The sequence below is a fragment of the Tachypleus tridentatus genome, chromosome 6 (assembly GCF_004210375.1).
Source record: "Tachypleus tridentatus isolate NWPU-2018 chromosome 6, ASM421037v1, whole genome shotgun sequence".
In the NCBI taxonomy this organism is placed as follows: domain Eukaryota; kingdom Metazoa; phylum Arthropoda; class Merostomata; order Xiphosura; family Limulidae; genus Tachypleus; species Tachypleus tridentatus.
The window spans coordinates 32,506,290-32,525,459 of NC_134830.1; the positions used below are offsets into that span (position 1 = coordinate 32,506,290).

Sequence of the window (19,170 nt, forward strand, 5' to 3'; positions counted from 1 at the left end):
AAAGCATCATAAAATTCCGCTTATAAACAACAACAACAACTATTGTTTTATTTTAGTGGAGCTACTAGAAGTGTTTGTACAAAGGCGATGATTCTGTTCTGTTTGTTTGTCTGTCCCAAGTTTGTCCGACTGCTCATAAGTTTATTTTTCTATTTGAGACCCATCTGATACCCTATATTATGAATTATGTGTTTTACCCTTCAGTAACACCCTAGACGTCTTTGCTTAATTTTCTCTTCTCATCCTTTCATTTTCCTTTTATAACATTTAAAATCATGATATGTTTGTACAAACCTTACCTGATATATGGGTCATATTTGTCTTTGGTCCTAATTCACTTAGTAAATATTAAATGTATCACGTGAGTGCGCTTGTTCACTCGGTCAAGAAACAACAACAAAAACATATATATATAATACTATCGAGAAGAAATAAGCGTGTATGTTCCACTGACAGAGCGGGATATCTGTAGACTCATACTGTGAGAAAATGGGTTTCGATACCCATGGTGGGCAGAGCACAAATAACCCATTGTGTAGCTTTGAAATGAATTCCAAACAAAAATGTTCCATTGGCTATGTACAACACGAGTCAGCGTTGTTGTGGGACACCGAAATGTTTTTAAACGAGAAAATTGTCTGTTACAAAATTATACCTACTTTTATTGTTAATAAATTAATTTAAATGATTCTCGTTTTCTTTCTGTTTACTAGTGACATAAACATTTAATAAGAACACAGAAGCGAAACATTGGAAGATTCCAACCATTTTCTAGAGGTAGTTAAAGCAATAAAAAATAAACTGTGGTTGGTTTATTTGGTTGTTGTAAAATGCAAATTTGAAAGCTACACAATGGGCTGATTATCTGTAGGCTCTACTCACCACGGGTATCGAACCATGGATTTTAATTTCATGAGGCTATAGACTTACAAATAAGCCTCACGTGAAAAAAACAACAAAAAACTGTAATATCACGAACAACATATTAAGAGACGTCACCGAACGGTTTACTTGGAATTTTGAGTCACTTTTTCTGTTGCGTCTCGTTGTTGTTTGACTGCGTAAAACTTTTTGTTGGGCAAAGTATTTGAAAAGTGAAGAAGTTACAGGTTTGTTGTTGTTTGTTTTTTTTTGTATCACTTACCATAATTGATCTAAGGATGTCCTACCTACTTTACTGTGACATGTAGAGTCATATGCGTTGTTTTTGTAACACTTACAGTAGTTATCTAGAAATGCCCTACCTTGTAGTTTCGTGTTACACAAAATAGTTTGCTTAATTGCTAAAATCGAGGGTTCGAGTCCCCGCATTGGACAGAGCGCAGATAACTTTTTATGCATGTCGCTTTACGATGACATAAAACAAATAAACCTGTATAATGGGTTAACTCTGTGCTCTGTCCATCGGATTCTAGTGTTGTAAGTCCGCAGACATACCGCTGTGTCACTAGGGGGGGCTCAAATAAGGCATCTGTATATATGCTTAAAATAATTTTCAAGTGTTTTAAGAATCTGTGACCTCTTTCACTCCTACTGTCTCGGTTGTTTCCACTTTTACCGAGATCCTCTAGGTGTCTTAGAGCCAATGAATTCTAAATAGTCTTCGAACATTTTAATTAAAAAAAAATGGACAAAACCATATCTTCGTCTTTCTCTTCCCCGAAAGAAGAAATAACCACAAGAAGTTCTTAACAAAAGTGGAGCCACTATTTTATCTTTAAGTGCACAGGTAGTGGTATTTTAGCCCAACTAGCCTTCAGTGTTGGTGACCGGTTTTACTACATCACAAAGAATCACTGTTTTTCTTCCTTAACAACGGCTCTTTGCTTTAGTCTGAATCCTTTTAAACACATTGTAAAGTGGTTTTTAAGCTCATATTAAAAGACAATTGATAAGCCTTCACAGACATAGTTGAATACCAGGGTTTGTTGAGAATTAATATTAAAGGGCTGCCGTGATATAAAGAGCTCTTAAAATATTTTAATTTTGTCTTTTTTTAAAACTGTTGGCCGATAGTTTATGGAAGTGTAGAATTACGATTTTAACTGATATTATTTACAGAAAAATTCCTTTAAAAACCCGAATAATTGTTGGATTTTTGCCACGTGCAACTATATTCGTAATTATATTCAAGTGTTAACTTGTTTTCAAACTTCTAAACGGTATATCTTTGGCAAATAAAATTCATAACAAATTCAAATATTTTGCTTTTTTAACGTTTAAAGCCACTTCGATCGTGACATTTCTTGTAATAAATAGACCGGTGGTTACATCGATATGAACAGAAACACTGTAAAATGTCCAAAGTAATTATGCTTCTTTTTCCTTTTTGTTTTGCCACAAATTAATTTCATAAAACAGGGTTGTAGATAGTGATGTAATCAGTAAAGACATGGCCTGATCACTTTCTCAGACCATGTATATCTACAGAGACCGATTCACAGAAACATTCTTTGAATTATACAACGAATATTATTATAGCGAAGCGTGATCTACTGATTTTAATTTGTTATGAGCTCTGGAAATGAGTAAAAGACGTAATCAGCAATAATATGCACGTTTGTGCTTCAACTGATGAATATATTATAAAAATATGGTTTTATTAACTCGTGTTAGGACTGTAACCTGGAAACATAAATAATCTAATCAATTTATGTAGTACCATCAGTAAAAAATATATAGTGTTAGAATCAAGATGTTCAAAAATGTCCTTCATCACGAGTCATTGGGAACGTTTTAAATCAACATCAGTTGGTTATGTCCTTCATTCCGGGTCATTGGGAACGTTTTAAATCAAGATCAGTTGGTTATGTCCTTTATCTCGAGTCATTGATAACGTTTTAAATCAAGATAAGTTGGTTATGTCCTTCATCCCGAGTCATTGGGAACGTCTAAAATCAAGATCAGTTGGTTATGTCCGTCATCCCGAGTCATTGGGAACGTTTTAAATCAAGATCAGTTGGTTATGTTCTTCATCCCGAGTCATTGGGAAAGTTTTAAATCAAGATCAGTTGGTTATGTCCTTCATTCCGAGTCAATGGGAACGTTTTAAATCAAGATCAGTTGGTTATGTCCTCCATTCCGAGTCATTGAGAACGTTTTAAATCAAGATCAGTTGGTTATGTCCTTCATCCCGAGTCATTGGAAACGTTTTAAATCAAGATCAGTTGTTTATGTCCTTCATTTCGAGTCATTGGTAACGTTTTAAATGAAGATAGTTGGTTATGTCCTTCATTTCGAGTCATTGGGAACGTTTGAAATCAAGATCAGTTGGTTATGTCCTTTATCTCGAGTCATTGATAACGTTTTAAATCAAGATAAGTTGGTTATGTCCTTCATCCCGAGTCATTGGGAACGTCTAAAATCAAGATCAGTTGGTTATGTCCTTTATCTCGAGTCATTGATAACGTTTTAAATCAAGATAAGTTGGTTATGTCCTTCATCCCGAGTCATTGGGAACGTCTAAAATCAAGATCAGTTGGTTATGTCCGTCATCCCGAGTGATGGCCTGGCATGGCCAAGAGTGTTAAGGCCTGCGACTCGTAATCTAAGGGTCGCGAGTTCGCATCCCAGTCGCGCCAAATATGCTTGCCCTTTCAGCCCTAGGAGCGTTATAAAGTGAGAGTCAATCCCACTATTCGTTGGTAAAAGAGTAGCCCAAGAGTTGACGGAGGGTGGTGATGACTAGCTGCCTTCCCTCTAGTCCTACACTGCTAAATTAGGGACGGCTAGCACAGGAACCCCTCGAGTATCTTTGTGCGAAATTCAAAAAACAAACAAACATCTCGAGTCACTGGGAACGTTTTAAATTAAGATCAGTTGGTTATGTCCTTCATCCCGAGTCATTGGGAACGTTTTAAATCAAGATCAGTTGTTTATGTCCTTCATTTCGAGTCATTGATAACGTTTTAAATCAAGATAAGTTGGTTATGTCCTTCATCCCGAGTCATTGGGAACGTCTAAAATCAAGATCAGTTGGTTATGTCCGTCATCCCGAGTCATTGGGAACGTTTTAAATCAAGATCAGTTGGTTATGTTCTTCATCCCGAGTCATTGGGAAAGTTTTAAATCAAGATCAGTTGGTTATGTCCTTCATTCCGAGTCAATGGGAACGTTTTAAATCAAGATCAGTTGGTTATGTCCTCCATTCCGAGTCATTGAGAACGTTTTAAATCAAGATCAGTTGGTTATGTCCTTCATCTCGAGTCATTGGAAAGGTTTTAAATCAAGATCAGTTGTTTATGTCCTTCATTTCGAGTCATTGGTAACGTTTTAAATGAAGATAGTTGGTTATGTCCTTCATTTCGAGTCATTGGGAACGTTTGAAATCAAGATCAGATGGTTATGTCCTTTATCTCGAGTCATTGATAACGTTTTAAATCAAGATAAGTTGGTTATGTCTTTCATCCCGAGTCATTGGGAACGTCTAAAATCAAGATCAGTTGGTTATGTCCTTTATCTCGAGTCATTGATAACGTTTTAAATCAAGATAAGTTGGTTATGTCCTTCATCCCGAGTCATTGGGAACGTCTAAAATCAAGATCAGTTGGTTATGTCCGTCATCCCGAGTGATGGCCTGGCATGGCCAAGAGTGTTAAGGCCTGCGACTCGTAATCTGAGGGTCGCGAGTTCGCATCCCAGTCGCGCCAAATATGCTTGCCCTTTCAGCCCTAGGAGCGTTATAAAGTGAGAGTCAATCCCACTATTCGTTGGTAAAAGAGTAGCCCAAGAGTTGACGGAGGGTGGTGATGACTAGCTGCCTTCCCTCTAGTCCTACACTGCTAAATTAGGGACGGCTAGCACAGGAACCCCTCGAGTATCTTTGTGCGAAATTCAAAAAACAAACAAACATCTCGAGTCACTGGGAACGTTTTAAATTAAGATCAGTTGGTTATGTCCTTCATCCCGAGTCATTGGAAACGTTTTAAATCACGATCAGTTGTTTATGTCCTTCATTTCGAGTCATTGGTAACGTTTTAAATGAAGATAGTTGGTTATGTCCTTCATTTCGAGTCATTGGGAACGTTTTAAATCAAGATCAGTTGGTTATGTCCTTCATTTCAAGTCAATGGGAACGTTTTAAATCAAGATGAGTTGGTTATGTCCTTCATCCCGAGTCATTGGGAACGTTTTAAATCAAGATCAGTTGGTTATGTTCTTCATCCCGAGTCATTGGGAAAGTTTTAAATCAAGATCAGTTGGTTATGTCCTTCATTCCGAGTCAATGGGAACGTTTTAAATCAAGATCAGTTGGTTATGTCCTCCATTCCGAGTCATTGAGAACGTTTTAAATCAAGATCAGTTGATTCAATCCCTTACTTTAACTAATTGCATCAGAACCGTCACCCTCATCTACTTCAAATTAGATCCACATCTAAAAATATCTGATAGGACACAGTATTATAACACTTCTCGAATCTCTGGTTAATGATTTAATGCGTTATGTGATTGGTTCCGAAAATTGCAAGTATAACATAAATACAATTCAGAAATAAGTTAGAACTTTCTGTAAGTCTACTCAAAACACTATTTTACAGTATTCGATCACTTTCACGCAGTAGTTACTTCCACGTCAAAATGGATGACCTCCAAGTGGTTACTGTTCATCAAAATCCAATGATTTCCTATACCTTCCATCTTACCTCTGTCTGTGGACCCAGCTGCAAACGTCGGCGACTCCTAAATATCTGTAAAATTTATCTTAAATTAATCAAAAAAGTCGATCATGATCTTGTTCATAGGGTTAATATGTAATTTATATAATGTAATTTTATTTTTATGTTGAGTACAAATATTAGTATTTCTATGATTCGTTTGTATGACTTCATATAATTGGTTGATTCGTCTTATTTGGTTAGGAAATCCTGCTTCGTTTTTTTTTTTTATTGTAATTGTTTAATACTAAGAACAACTTACACAATTTCAAAGTAAGCGCTGTATGTTTTCGAAAGTCTAGTAAACAATTGAGTTGCACTTGATTTATTTTTGTTCCAGTAACACAAATTTAAATTCAAATACGGTAGCTGCAGAAAATAAATAATCCAAAAATAGCCTCAAGGACAACTCATGTTACTGAAGTACTTATTAAAACAATGTTAAAAGAATATTATCTATGCATATCTTGTTATCTTTGTTGTAGACAACAGAGCACTGATTTGAAAGTTTTTGTACGATAACAGAGTCACAGAATATGCCCCGTATAACAGAGCACTGATTTGAAAGTTTTTATACAATAACAGAATCACAGAATATGCCCCGTACTATTTCCAGTCACGAGGTGATACGTAACCTCACTTTGTGGGAAAGTGGCCTCGTTTCGCTTCTGAAGTAGAAAGTGTTTGATAGAATGTGGTGTAATTTTAAAGAGTGCCATCTCACTCTGGTGAAAAACAACTCCGGTAGGGAAAGTAAAGAATTAATATCACAAAAACTCATGTATAGCAAGCGTGTAACGAATTATTAAAAATAAAAAGTTCGGGAGGGACTACTTTTACCAGTTCCGTCCTAATGCGAGTGTATACTAAAGTTGCATTTTTGTCACAACGCAGCACCAGGTTGCTTATGTTTTTATTTTATGTTTGTTTTTTGATGAATCATGGTTCTGGAAATAAAAGAAAAGGTATCTGTACAAAATAATTAATAATTAGTCTTTATTTTAAATGTCATTACTGTTTACAAATAACTCCAGAGATAAGCATAATACCTTGTACACTATTTCGACTGTTTTTCGTCTCTCGGAATTTTCATAACGGTCTTACAAACCATCTTGACTTTACCAAACAGTTATAATTCCTAGCTACATTTCTGTGATACGTCATCTGGGAGTTGATTGAATATCGTTATATGATGCCGTTAGATGGCAGCACAAATTTAATGTAATGTTTGCTTTGTTCTGTTGGATACATTATCGAAATATTAATTGTTTTTTTTTTTTATCAAGGAGTAATTTTCATAACATATATAACTGGCATTAATTTCTAATAACCAATTTTCTAAAATATTCAGACTCTTTAAACCGTGTGATAACGTGTCATTTCATAGAATAATGCCTATGTTGGAGGAACGTGACTTTAGTTGTGACTGGAACATAGTATAGCTTTACTTTCTCTTTGTTTTAGTTAGTTTGTTTGTATATCATTCTCTGTGAAACGGTGTTTTATCAGAACGTACTTCTGTTATTAAATAACATTTAATTTTACATTCTGGTTGGGAATTATATCGGTATATTTCTCTAAAATTGTAATTTACATATAGATATAACTAAGAATTGTGTTTTATTGACGAGTGATATTCTTGAAGGTAGGCGGTGTCCCATTTGGTTATGTTATTAAATAATATTTATATTCACATGATGTGAGTGGGTGATATTATATTGACGAGATGTTCGCTGTATATGATGATAATTAGAACATTAATAAAGTGTTGGTATTTTGCCAATTTTCTAAAAGTACTCTGAACTTAAAGGTACCAAACGATCTAAATCCAGCTACATTTGTACGGTATGACATTTTATAAACCTCTAAATGAATAATTAACTTTGTTTTTCATTATCTACAAAAGTAGGCCTATGGGGGGGTCTCTTTCGCGTTTCCCCCTCCCATTTAGTTTTACATCCTGTTTGCTTTGGGTTGATTTTAAACAAGCTGTCAAGTAAATAAATTATGTTATAAACGTGCTGTTCTTTACATGTTGCTTTGCACTATTTTTTTCTCCAATTAAAATTAATTATTGTATTTGTAACGTAAAAATATATTATGTATTTTATCAAATTGTGTTGTATGCATGTCTACGTCTGTGATAGGTATATTTCTCTAAAATTGTAATTTACATATAGATATAACTAAGAACTTTGTTTTATTGACTAGCAATATTCTGGAAGGTAGGTGGCGTCCCAGTTAGTTATGTTTCCGTTACCTTGAGTTTTAACGCTTATCCTTGTGGACAAAAGAGAAAAAAACATTTGAAAGTTTCTTAAAATATTCTCCAGAATTGCCAATTCGCTTCATTCAAGTGATTATAAATGCTTTAATTACCGTGTTTTAGCTGTTTCGTTTCAGAAATTATCACGAAAAAATATATAGCAATAAGCTATTAATTTTATAAAGACTAGTTTGGTTTGTTTTTAATTTCGCGCAAAGCTACTCGAGAGCTATCTGCGCTAGCCATCCCTAATTTAGCAGTGTAAGACTAGAGGGAAGACAGATAGTCATCACCACCCACCGCCAACTCTTGGGCTACTCTTTTACCAACAAATAATGAGATTGAACGTTACATTTTAACGCTCCCACGGCTGAAAGGGCGAGCATGTTTGGTGTGACGAGGATTCTAACTAACTCGCAACCCTCAGATTACGATTCGAGTGCCTTAACCACCTGGCCATCCCGGGCCATGAAGACTGGAATATTTTGATTTTTGTTAGTGAGATCAATTGATTGAGAAGTTGAACAAATCATAATGTATTAAACGAGTGTTATGTGATGAAGTATAATACATGTTAATCTAATAAGGGCTAATGCCCTTATTTTAGGGTTTAAGCTGAAACTGTTATACATTTAAAACTTATAAGTGGATTGTTTTAAACTAATTAAACCACGTTGACATAGCATTGTTTTACATAAAATCATAGACAAGCTGATATCGATTTAAAATTTTCTCAACCACTTTACACTTAGGGTTTGTTAATATTTGTATAATTGACTTGGCGCCATTCAGTTCCCTCTGTTGTTCTGCCTTAGAGGAACGCTACAATTCTTTTTTATTAGATAATGTTTTCCTGTTTATATGACGTCTCTAAAGGCGAAACACACACACATAAATAGTTCTGACTGTTAAAGGGTTAAGAAACTTAAGATTATTTGTACGGTATTTTCAACTTTAACAGGACATTGTTCACATGTGAACAAAGTGTCCTGGTGCAGGATCCCTATATACAGTCGTTCATAATTAGGAAAAGACAACTAGTTACCAGCATCTGCCTGCCGCCACGACGAACCCATGGCTAAAACTGCGGAGCGCGAACCTTGAACCTTTCGATTTGCATCTTCGCCTAGCATAATATTATTTGTATATGTGTGATTAGTAAATATTTCAGAACTTGTTGTGTAGTCCGGGAAGATTTAAACATTGTACCAATGCATATATTTTATTAAGAACTACTTTTACACTCTAGATAATAATAACGAATCGTCCTCTTTCAGCCAACGTTTCACCGTTGCGATTTCATCAGGACTATTAACATAAGAACTGTTTGATGTTTTTTATTCTACTTTTATTAAAAAAATAAAGAAAAAGCTACACCTAATATTTATAGAGAATTCCATACACGAGTTCATTTGGTTTGTTCTAATAATGACATAACGCTCCAGATACGTTAAAGCGATTTCTACGTATTATATCATACAGATGCGTAGTTTTAATTTGATACACTGCATGAAAAGATCGCTTATAAAGTAAGATGGAAAATTTCTGAGAACTTCTTATAGACGAAACTGCTGTCAGTGCCTTAATCGAGCGGCTGTTTCTTTATTTTGACTTGTAAATAATGCCACTACTAATTCTTTACACGTCAGATTGCTATAGTATACGACAACAAAACGAATTACAAAAATCTAAGAACAGTTGACGTGACAATTTATATTATAAAGTCTAATATGGAAACTTTCACGAGTTGACAGTACTTAAGGAAACTGCTGTGTGTGATTATAGATTTATCGAAGTTTGTAAAACACAACTGTTTACGCTGAATATTTGTGGAAATATAGAAACACCAGGAAAATCTTGAACTTGAAATAATCACGAACTTCCAGTAACTCGAAATTGTTTTATTCACTTTTTCTAATTTCAAGGCATGGCTAAATGGTGAGTGTCGTGAGTTCGAATCCCTATAACACCAAAAAAAAAAAAAAGACTCACCCTTTCAACATTTGGGGCGTTATAATGGTCGGTCAATCCCACTATTTGTCAGTTAAAGAATAGCCCAAGAGTTCGCGGTGGGAAGTGATGACTAGCTGCCTTCCCTCTAGTTTTTCACTGCTAAACTAGGGACGCCGCCGATAATGTACGTTTGCGTAAAACAAATCAAATTTGTTTCAAGAACTAGGTTCATATTTCCACAACGCCATTTGCTCTATTTAACATTTTATATTTTATATTGTAATAAAATCAGGCTCTGGTATGCTATGCCTATCTGTGTCCGTATTGTGTATCTATCTATCAATCTATATATACATATGTTTTTGCGTTATCGTATATTGAATACAAATGCAGGTTACTAATCGTATTAACCCAGCTGCAGACACGCTTAATTAGCGCCTCTGGTTATCCCATCACCGTCCGTGATATTAATAATCACTGGTGCCTACTTACAATAAGATTCAATTAATAAAACATATTTGGCCGAGTGTAGTCTAGTGGATGTGGATTTCCGACTGCAAACTGGAGGGGTTTTGTTGCGCGTTCAGTTATCGCAAAATTGTGTCCTCTGGGATCGTGGTACGCCGTAAGAGTGATGGTTAAATCTCACTGTTCCGTCAGACAGAAGTGGCCTGAGAGTGTTATCGGTTGGTATTGTTGTCTAACTGCTGTCCCTCTAGTCTACCAGCTCAAAATTAGGAACAACAGTGAGCAGATAGATAGAAGTTTACGCGAAAACTTCTTAAACAACGGATAACAAAACAAGCAAACATGTTTTCCAACCCTGATAAAAATAATCGCCATTTTATTAAACCGAAACAAATGTCGTTTGCTCTTTCTCATGAACACAATCTTTTTGAGTAAATTAGCGCAAAATATAATTTTCAGCCCAATATTCTGTTGACACTGACTGAATATGAAGTAAAAATACTGATTTTCGACTTGATAATATAAGATAAGATAATAATACAGTAAAACCCCCTCTAAGCCGGAAACTGCATAGGGCGGAAACCTGTACAAACCGGAAATATCAAAATTTTGCAGAATTATCTTAAGATTTCTCTTATAAAACGCCCTCTATATGGAGGAACCTGCGTAACGCGGACGGAAAACTATCTTTCACATACCTCATCTATCAACAAGAAGAAGTAAAATTAGAACCTGAGAAAGGCGGAAAAATGTGTTTGATTAAATATCAACTTCTTATTTAATTAATAATTTTTTTAAATATTAATAATTTCTTGTTTAATTAATAATTTGTTTAAATATTAGTAAATTCTTTATAATTAATAATTTGTTTAAATATTAATAAATTATCGGTCATTTTGTTACAGTAAGTATTGGTTAAATATATCCTGTTCTTTTTTTCTGCAGTCATTATTCCAGAGGTCGCTATTCGAAAGAACGATTGATTGTACTTTTGGTCATTTGTTGATGGAAAACTATAAAAACCATGGGTAATAGGTGAAAGTGAAAATCCGCGCTGTTTCAAAAATTTAAGGAAGAAACAACTTCCTATGGAATGGAAAGCGAATAATAAAGTGTGGATAACAAGTGCTATATTATTGGAATTTTTGAACAAATTAAACAAAAGAATGGAACAAGAAAACAGAAATATTATACTTTTCCTTAATAATGCAACTTGTCATCCAAAAGTTCAACTTTTAAATGTTCGTTTAGTCTTTCTTCCTCCATGTACAACATCAGTTCTACAGCCACTAGATAATGGAATTATACAGTGTATAAAATTGAAATACAGAAAACTGATGCTTCAGTATATTATTACAAACATGGACGACTGTAAGAGAGCATCTGAAATGACCATGAAAATTGACGTGTTAGATGCAATTGTATTTTTAAATCATTCAATCAAATGCATAAAAGATGAATGTGTAATAAAGTGTTTTCAAAACTGTGGATTTATTCTTGATAATGGCGGAGACTGTGGAGAAGTTGTTTGTTTTGACGATTCTAGTGAAATCTAAACTCTGATTGAGAAGATTGATGCAGATGATTCTGTGAACGTGGAAAGTTTTGTGAACGTTGACAAGAATGTTTTAACAGAAACTGATGAAATTGATTTAAAATCTATAATAGAATCACAAGATGGTAACAGTGTGAGATATTTAGAAGATGAACAAAATGGAAAAGACAGCGAGGAAATAGAAATTCCTACTTCATCGCAAGTGTTAAGTTATATTAACTATCAAATTGTATGTAAAAATGAAGGGGAAAATGAACTTCATGGAAAGGCTGTAGAATTGGCGTTCTCTTTTAACCACATGAAAAAACCCATTAAAAAAATGAAACAGTTGTAATTCGACACTTTTCAAATAAATTTAATTAAGATTTCGTGTACTTACGTATATTCTGAATGTTTATTTTTGTTCTTATTCTAATAAATATAGCATACACAGTATAATAACTTTATTCACAAACGTCTTACTTCCTTGAGTCAAGCAAGTATAATGTTCCACTCAAACAATATATATATTTAAGGAAATGCATGTTATCTGTCTAAGTCGGAAAACCTATTTAAGCTAGAAATTTTACCCAGTCCCGTGCGATTCCGCCAAAGACAGAATTTACGGTATAAGATTTTCAGCCCAGTATTCTGTTGACACTCGTTGAACATGAAGTACAAGCACTGATTTTCAATTTGATATTGTTGGATAAGATAATTCTGAGTGAGTAGGTGTGTTGACCAGCATAACGGCATGCCCTCTAGTAGTACAGCTGATTTTCTGCGGACGATAGAAACCGGGTTTCTATACCCGTTGTGGCCAGAGGACAGATAGATAGCCCATTGTGTAGCTTTGTGCTTAACTTCAAACAAACAGTCGAATAGCATGAGACATTCATAACAAATGCGAACTCTATAATTTCACTCATCGATTTCACATTGAAATATAAGCAAATAATTCTGCTCAGATGATTTGTTTGTTTGTTAAATAAAAACTCTTCAGTAGAATTATCATTCTCGTTTTACCATTTTGTTTTAATTTTCCACAGATGCACAAATCACATTAACCGTATAATAACGTTTCGTCCATAGTTAGAAAAGGCACTTAGAGATAATTTATGATCTAATTTGTACTACCTAAACATCTATCAACCATTAATGAGGCCAGCCCGAAGCTCTGTGTTACATATGTCATTTTGAGTAGACATTAGTGATGCAGGCTCATCAGGATTCGTAATTCCAAAGTTTTAGTGATAGTTATATGAGAAAATTTGAATAAACAGACAACTCGACTGCTTGGAAATGATGGTGGTTTAACGGTACTAGACAGTCACTGTCTCGTGTCTGAAACTGAAACAATACACCCTTTGTTGCTCTCTTCGTAATTATTTAACTCTACCTCCACCAACTGGGATAGCTATCAAAACAGCTATCTGATAAGTTATTACAAATCTTTATATTTCCTGGTTCGTATCCATAACTATTTGCATTTACTCGCAACGTAATTGGAACAGTAGCTTGATCACTGGGCACTAACAATGTCTTAACAAGACCACATCCTAATAATACCGAAAATTTCTAGTAACAAAACGAAAACTTAATGAAAGAACGGGGGATAATAATAATACAACATCCTAAGAGTAAAATATTCTAACAATAAGAACAAGTTAAGAGTAGAAAGTTCAAAATTAACAAGATAAAACATAATAATAGGAGCAAAAACAACATCATAATAACAGGACATTAGCCTAATAACATCACAACCACCTGCTAATTCAGTAGAACGTTTTAAGAACACAGCAATATTACAAGTATATTACAACTTTGTAATAACTGACAACTTCCTAATAAAAGGACGTTATTCCAATAAAATATTACTAGTAAGACATTACCACTACATTATCCTAACCACAACCCATTGTCACTTTTTATCTTTTTGTCATACAACCAAGTCTTCAGTTTATTTAATTACAAAAAAAAAGAAAAGAATTCGTCGGTTGTGTCGGTTCGAGGTAATGCAGATATTGAGTTCACATTGTTGTATGGGTTTTAATTGTTCTCGTGTGTTTGTTTTCCAGGATTGGATTTATACATTCGTAGCTTTATTACTTATAATAAGAAGCTATTACATATATATATATATATCTTTCTCTCCTTATTCTTTAAGTAAGTTTGAGTATATTTTGCCTTACTTCATTTAAATAAACCCGCGATATTTAACGTTTATGCTTGAGTCTAGTTTGTAATACTGTCTTTCCTTGTCTATATATTCTGTAAAAGTTGAGTTATTTACGATAAGAAGCGGCAGGGAAGGGGGGGGGGTAAAGTTACTTAAGAGATATAGCGCCATCTGTAAACTGCAACGTGTGTGGGCAATTGCCTTGTGGAGGTGTCATTTTTATTATTATATTTTGGTATTTTCTTACATTTTATCTATCTTTTAAAACTTGTGTTATCAAGAATGGAAGCAACCTCTCAACGAAAACCAATTAATGATAATATTTTTTCTTAAAATCTTTCGACATTCTGTATTGGTTACTTCGCTATCATGTGATATTCAAGAACGCGTAAAGTGATAGCATCAAGAACGTTTATGGCACAGGATTGGGTCACTACTTACATTTTATACCTAAAGGTTTCTGTATAGGTCCATTTACTGAGTGATGTTCTCAAGATCAGACGTCAGACCAGCTCTTTAATGTGCTCTGTTGATAAATGTGTTCAGTGTGTCTCATAAGTGCACCTGTTTAACCAAAGACACTTAATAATGGTATTTAAATAAACAGCTGTACGTATTTTAGCAAGACTTTAATTGCTTTTAAACGTTACTATGTGTTTTAGATAATATATTTCGGAATAAGAAATACTTTTTGCAGTTAATATGAATCGGACTAAGAACTATTTTTTCTAGTTAATATAAAGCGCAGTAAGAACTACTTTTTCTAATTAATTTAAAGCATAGCTACACCTACTTACACTCAACAGAAAGATGTTCCTGCAAGCTCTCTCTGCGATTATTTTGCTATTCTGGTTGTCACAACCTGGAAACGAGTGTGTCTACATAGTGTCAAAACACGTCCCTCGATTAAGATATATTGGCTCTCCAAAGACCTTAACTTTGTGGGTGGGAGTGTGAAGTGATTTTGAATGGAATTTTCTATCCCATTTCCCGCCGATACTTCAATATATAACAAACATTCATACTGAAACATGACACACTATCCAACCCCTCCTGCTGATTTGTAATACTTTTTTTCTTTCTCTCTCTTCTGGTGTTCCCTGTGCCACAATAACATATTGTATTGGCTTTAGTTGGTTGGATGATGTGTTTCAAGCACACATACACACAATGGGCTATCTCTGCTCTGCCCATCACGAGGAATGAAATCCAATTTTTAGGGTCATAAGCACCCAAACTTGCTGCTGAGCCATTGGGGCGCTCTTTACTGGTTTCTCAAATTGCCTGGTAGATAGATTGGAACTGGGAAAATTATCGAAACCATAGTGGCAACTGACTTCGAGACGCACGTGAAACGTTCTCACATCTGTTACTGGATGAGAGTTTTCTTACTGTTTTTTGACGCCTTCAAATAACTAATAGGAGGGGGTAAACCCCTTGAAGCCTAGTAGAATTTTTCTTGTAGAATACCTACTGATTTCACAAGTTATGGAATAATGTTTTGGACAAATACTTGAAATAAAGTTCTTGACTGACCTTCATTCGATATGTATGTGCGTATGTATTTAACCATCTCGTAAAACTTTTGGTGAGTCATTATTTGGTATTTTAACATTTGAAACGGTGATCAATACAACCATTAACATTTGAGGTATTTTTCTTATCACATTAACCAGCTATTGTTACACCTTTTAACACCTTCATTAGTACATCCCTTAACACCGTAGGCAATATTATTACATCAGTTAGCAATTGAGACAGTAACTAGTACATCACTTAACACCTAATACAAGACTTTTTTCACAAGCAAATAAATTAACATCCTTGTTTTTTGTTTTGTTTTTTACTGTTTACTGTAAGGAAAAGCGATTTATTCACTTTAAACTATTCAAATAAGTGAGATAAAAACACGTTTGGCTTAGGAGTTTAAACTAACTAAGATTTTTTAAAACATTTAAATTCATAAATGATTAGTAACGTCCAAATGATTTAAGATTTTGTGACGTCACCAAAAGTGTTTTATTCAAGTCCTCCATTAGATGTTTGTTTATTTTAACACAAAATACCTCAAACTATGTAGACTAGTGGTTGTTGTGACGGGCTGTGTATCGGAAGGTCTAAAGTTTGAACCACGATAAGTCGCGAACTCTATCCCCTCTTTTAACTTTAGCGACTTTTATAACTGTAAGAGTCAACTCCACTGTTCGATTAAAAGCAGTCGCATATTGAGAGGTTAGTGTTGCTAACTAACTGGTCGCTCTTCATTTGACCAGCTATTCTGAATTAGGGATGTTTAACCCATGTATCACATGCGGTGCTGAATACGACATACTCAAACACCAAATTTAAATGTTTTGAAAGAAGTTGTTGCTGCTTGTTCTTCGTATTTCTTTACATTATTTAATTTAATTAATTCAGTTATTTTGCAATAAAATTCAAATTATATACTTTTTTTTTTAATAAAACAAGTTACAAATCTAGGTGTGGTACGACATACTCTCTACTCAGGTAATGGATTACCAAATTCCATTCAGACGATTGTGTTTCGTAAAAATTAAACACGATATATCCCTCCTCTCCTTCACTTATCTCAGATTGCTGAGTTCAGTTTGGTCACGATATTGGCAAAAAATATCAAACATCTTCAATTTTTTATCTGTGAAACAGGTTTCCATTGCCACCTGACTCCCAGAAAATGTTCTCCTCACATGTTACAATTCAATTTTTAATCAATTTTGATAGTACAAAGTTGTTGTTGTTTTTTTTTCCCACGGCGATAGCCTACGTATAAGACGAGGTTCTTAAGGTACATATTTTTACCTAAACACATGAGCTTTGATTGGCAGGAATTTGATATTCGTTACCAGGAGCTCAATTCGGGAGATAGGCTTGTTCTCTGTGCTCCTATTGAATAATAATAAAATGGTATTTTTATCAGTCATTGAAAGCACGAAAGATAAAGGAAACATTAGCTAAGTGACAAACAAAATTGAAAAGCGATACCTTTAAGTTTGGACGTTAACCCTAATGTCTTGTCCACAGAGTACTTTATTCGTTAGTTGTGTTTAAGATGGATTTATATTTAAGTGTGTGTGTGTGTGGTTTTCTTATAGCAAAGCCACATCGGGCTATTTGCTGAGTCCACCGAGAAGAATCGAACCCCTGATTTTGGAGTGGTTTATATTTAACTAATTTGGTTAATTGTTATACATATATATATATTTAAGTAATTATTTGAAAAGCAATGATAATTTTGGTTAATATTTGCGATGTTGAATGTCAGTTACTCAATAATCATTTTTAGTTAATCACTTAGTTTGATTGCTTACAAGTAAGTAAATCAGTAGAAAGACTGTTAGTAAAGTAGTTCTAGTAATTTTGAGAGTGAGTGTAGAAATATTACAATTAATTATCAGTGATGCCACTAAAATATGATCCACTTACTGAGCAAAATCTGGTGGGTAATCAAGGAATTGCAATGGATTTCATAGAGTTTAACGACTTGTTCATTTAAAATAAGGCTAAACTGGATACGTAGTTATAACAAAGGTATAGCAATGGGTTATCTGCGCTCTGTCTTCTCGGCTTAATTGAACCTTGTATTTTAGCTGTGTAAGACCTAAAACTTATTGTTTGATAAACCTGTCGAACCTAAACACGTGTTTTTACTGTTTGCTTCTGAAAGCTTCTTCTCACTTTTACTGTGTCGATATTGGATGCTTGTTAATTCGGACGCTCGAATCGCATGATCGAAACCTATCAACAAGCATGCAAATCTATCAGTCGTGGAAGAATCATAATGCGATGGTTAATCCAACAGTTCGTTGGTAAAGAGTAGCCCATGAATTAGCAAAGGATGTTTTTTCTTAGCTTCATTACCCTTAGTATATTGTTTTAAAATTAGGAACATCCAGAGCAAATAACCCTCGAATACTCTTGCAAGAAATTAAAGAAACAAACAAAACTTACCCATACAGGTGATGTTAAAGCTAGAAAATTTTGTATATATCATAGAATACAACGTTGTCCAGTGTCTCTCTCCCTGGTATTTTCATTCAAAATGTACTGAGAAGAAAAACGCATTGGATAATTCTTTGGATTTGTTAAATATCCTTAAGTAGGTTAAGTGAATTATCAAGTTTCCTTTACAGCAGTGGTTTCTTTACGCTGGACGAATTTTATTAGTTGGTAAAAGACTGCGAAGGAATTCTGCATCAGACTTATTGTTCTGTCTGTTTCTGTCTGAGACCAACATCACATTCCTAACTCCTGAGTCCACCAGTGACACAGCGGCGTGTCTGTGGACTCACACCGCTAGAAACTGGGTTTCAATACCCAGGGTGGACAGAACACAGACAACCCATTATGTAACTTGGTGCTTAGTTCCAAACAAGCAATCAAACCTAACTTCTGATATGGAAATGCTTAGGCTGATGTCAGACACCAGTCCTTTTCATCACGTGCCTCTTTAGACATACAATATGAAAAAAGTGAAGGCAGGCAGAAACGAACCTGCATAGGGTGTCAAAGAATCTCACGTGTAACTGCTTTGGTTTTGGTTTTGTTTGGGTGAAAGTGTGGCAAAAACTTATATGGTGAGCTGGTTTATGTTAGTAGTAGTCTATCGTCAGAATATCTGTTATATCGCTGATTTGGTTGCACAACCATTGAGAATCTCTGTTTACGTCTTTTTAACTATTTTGTCCAATAGGTTTTTACTTATTTCCCATAATCTAGGATAATTTTTAAAAATCTTATCTTTAGCTCATTTTGAACTCATTTATTATCGTCAAATAAAAATAAACAACGTATCTTGCTTAGTCGTTTGTCCAACATCTTTTAAACTTAGCTCCTGTACACAGTCTGATGAGAATAAGTCAGGTATCTTATGTAATTATTCTGTTCAACATGCAAGAAACCTAAGTTTTTACCGTAAGATCAGGATAAACTATGTATCTAAGTCTTTTCTTGGCATGCTTTGGATTTAGTTTCCATTATTCGTCTTGTTAAACATACTGTTTAATATTGGATCTTAAATCATTTATGTCTTATGTTAAACCAGTGAACTATTCGAAAGACTTTAGAATACCTTCAGTGTTATGTGTTAATACAACAG

The 19,170-nt window shown here is 34.4% G+C and overlaps 1 protein-coding gene across 1 annotated transcript in view; it reads left to right on the forward strand.

The window, feature by feature from the left end:
• LOC143252202 (FRAS1-related extracellular matrix protein 2-like) overlaps positions 1-19,170 on the forward strand; it is a 122,373-nt gene that overhangs the window by 37,199 nt on the left and 66,004 nt on the right. The window lies entirely within an intron of this gene.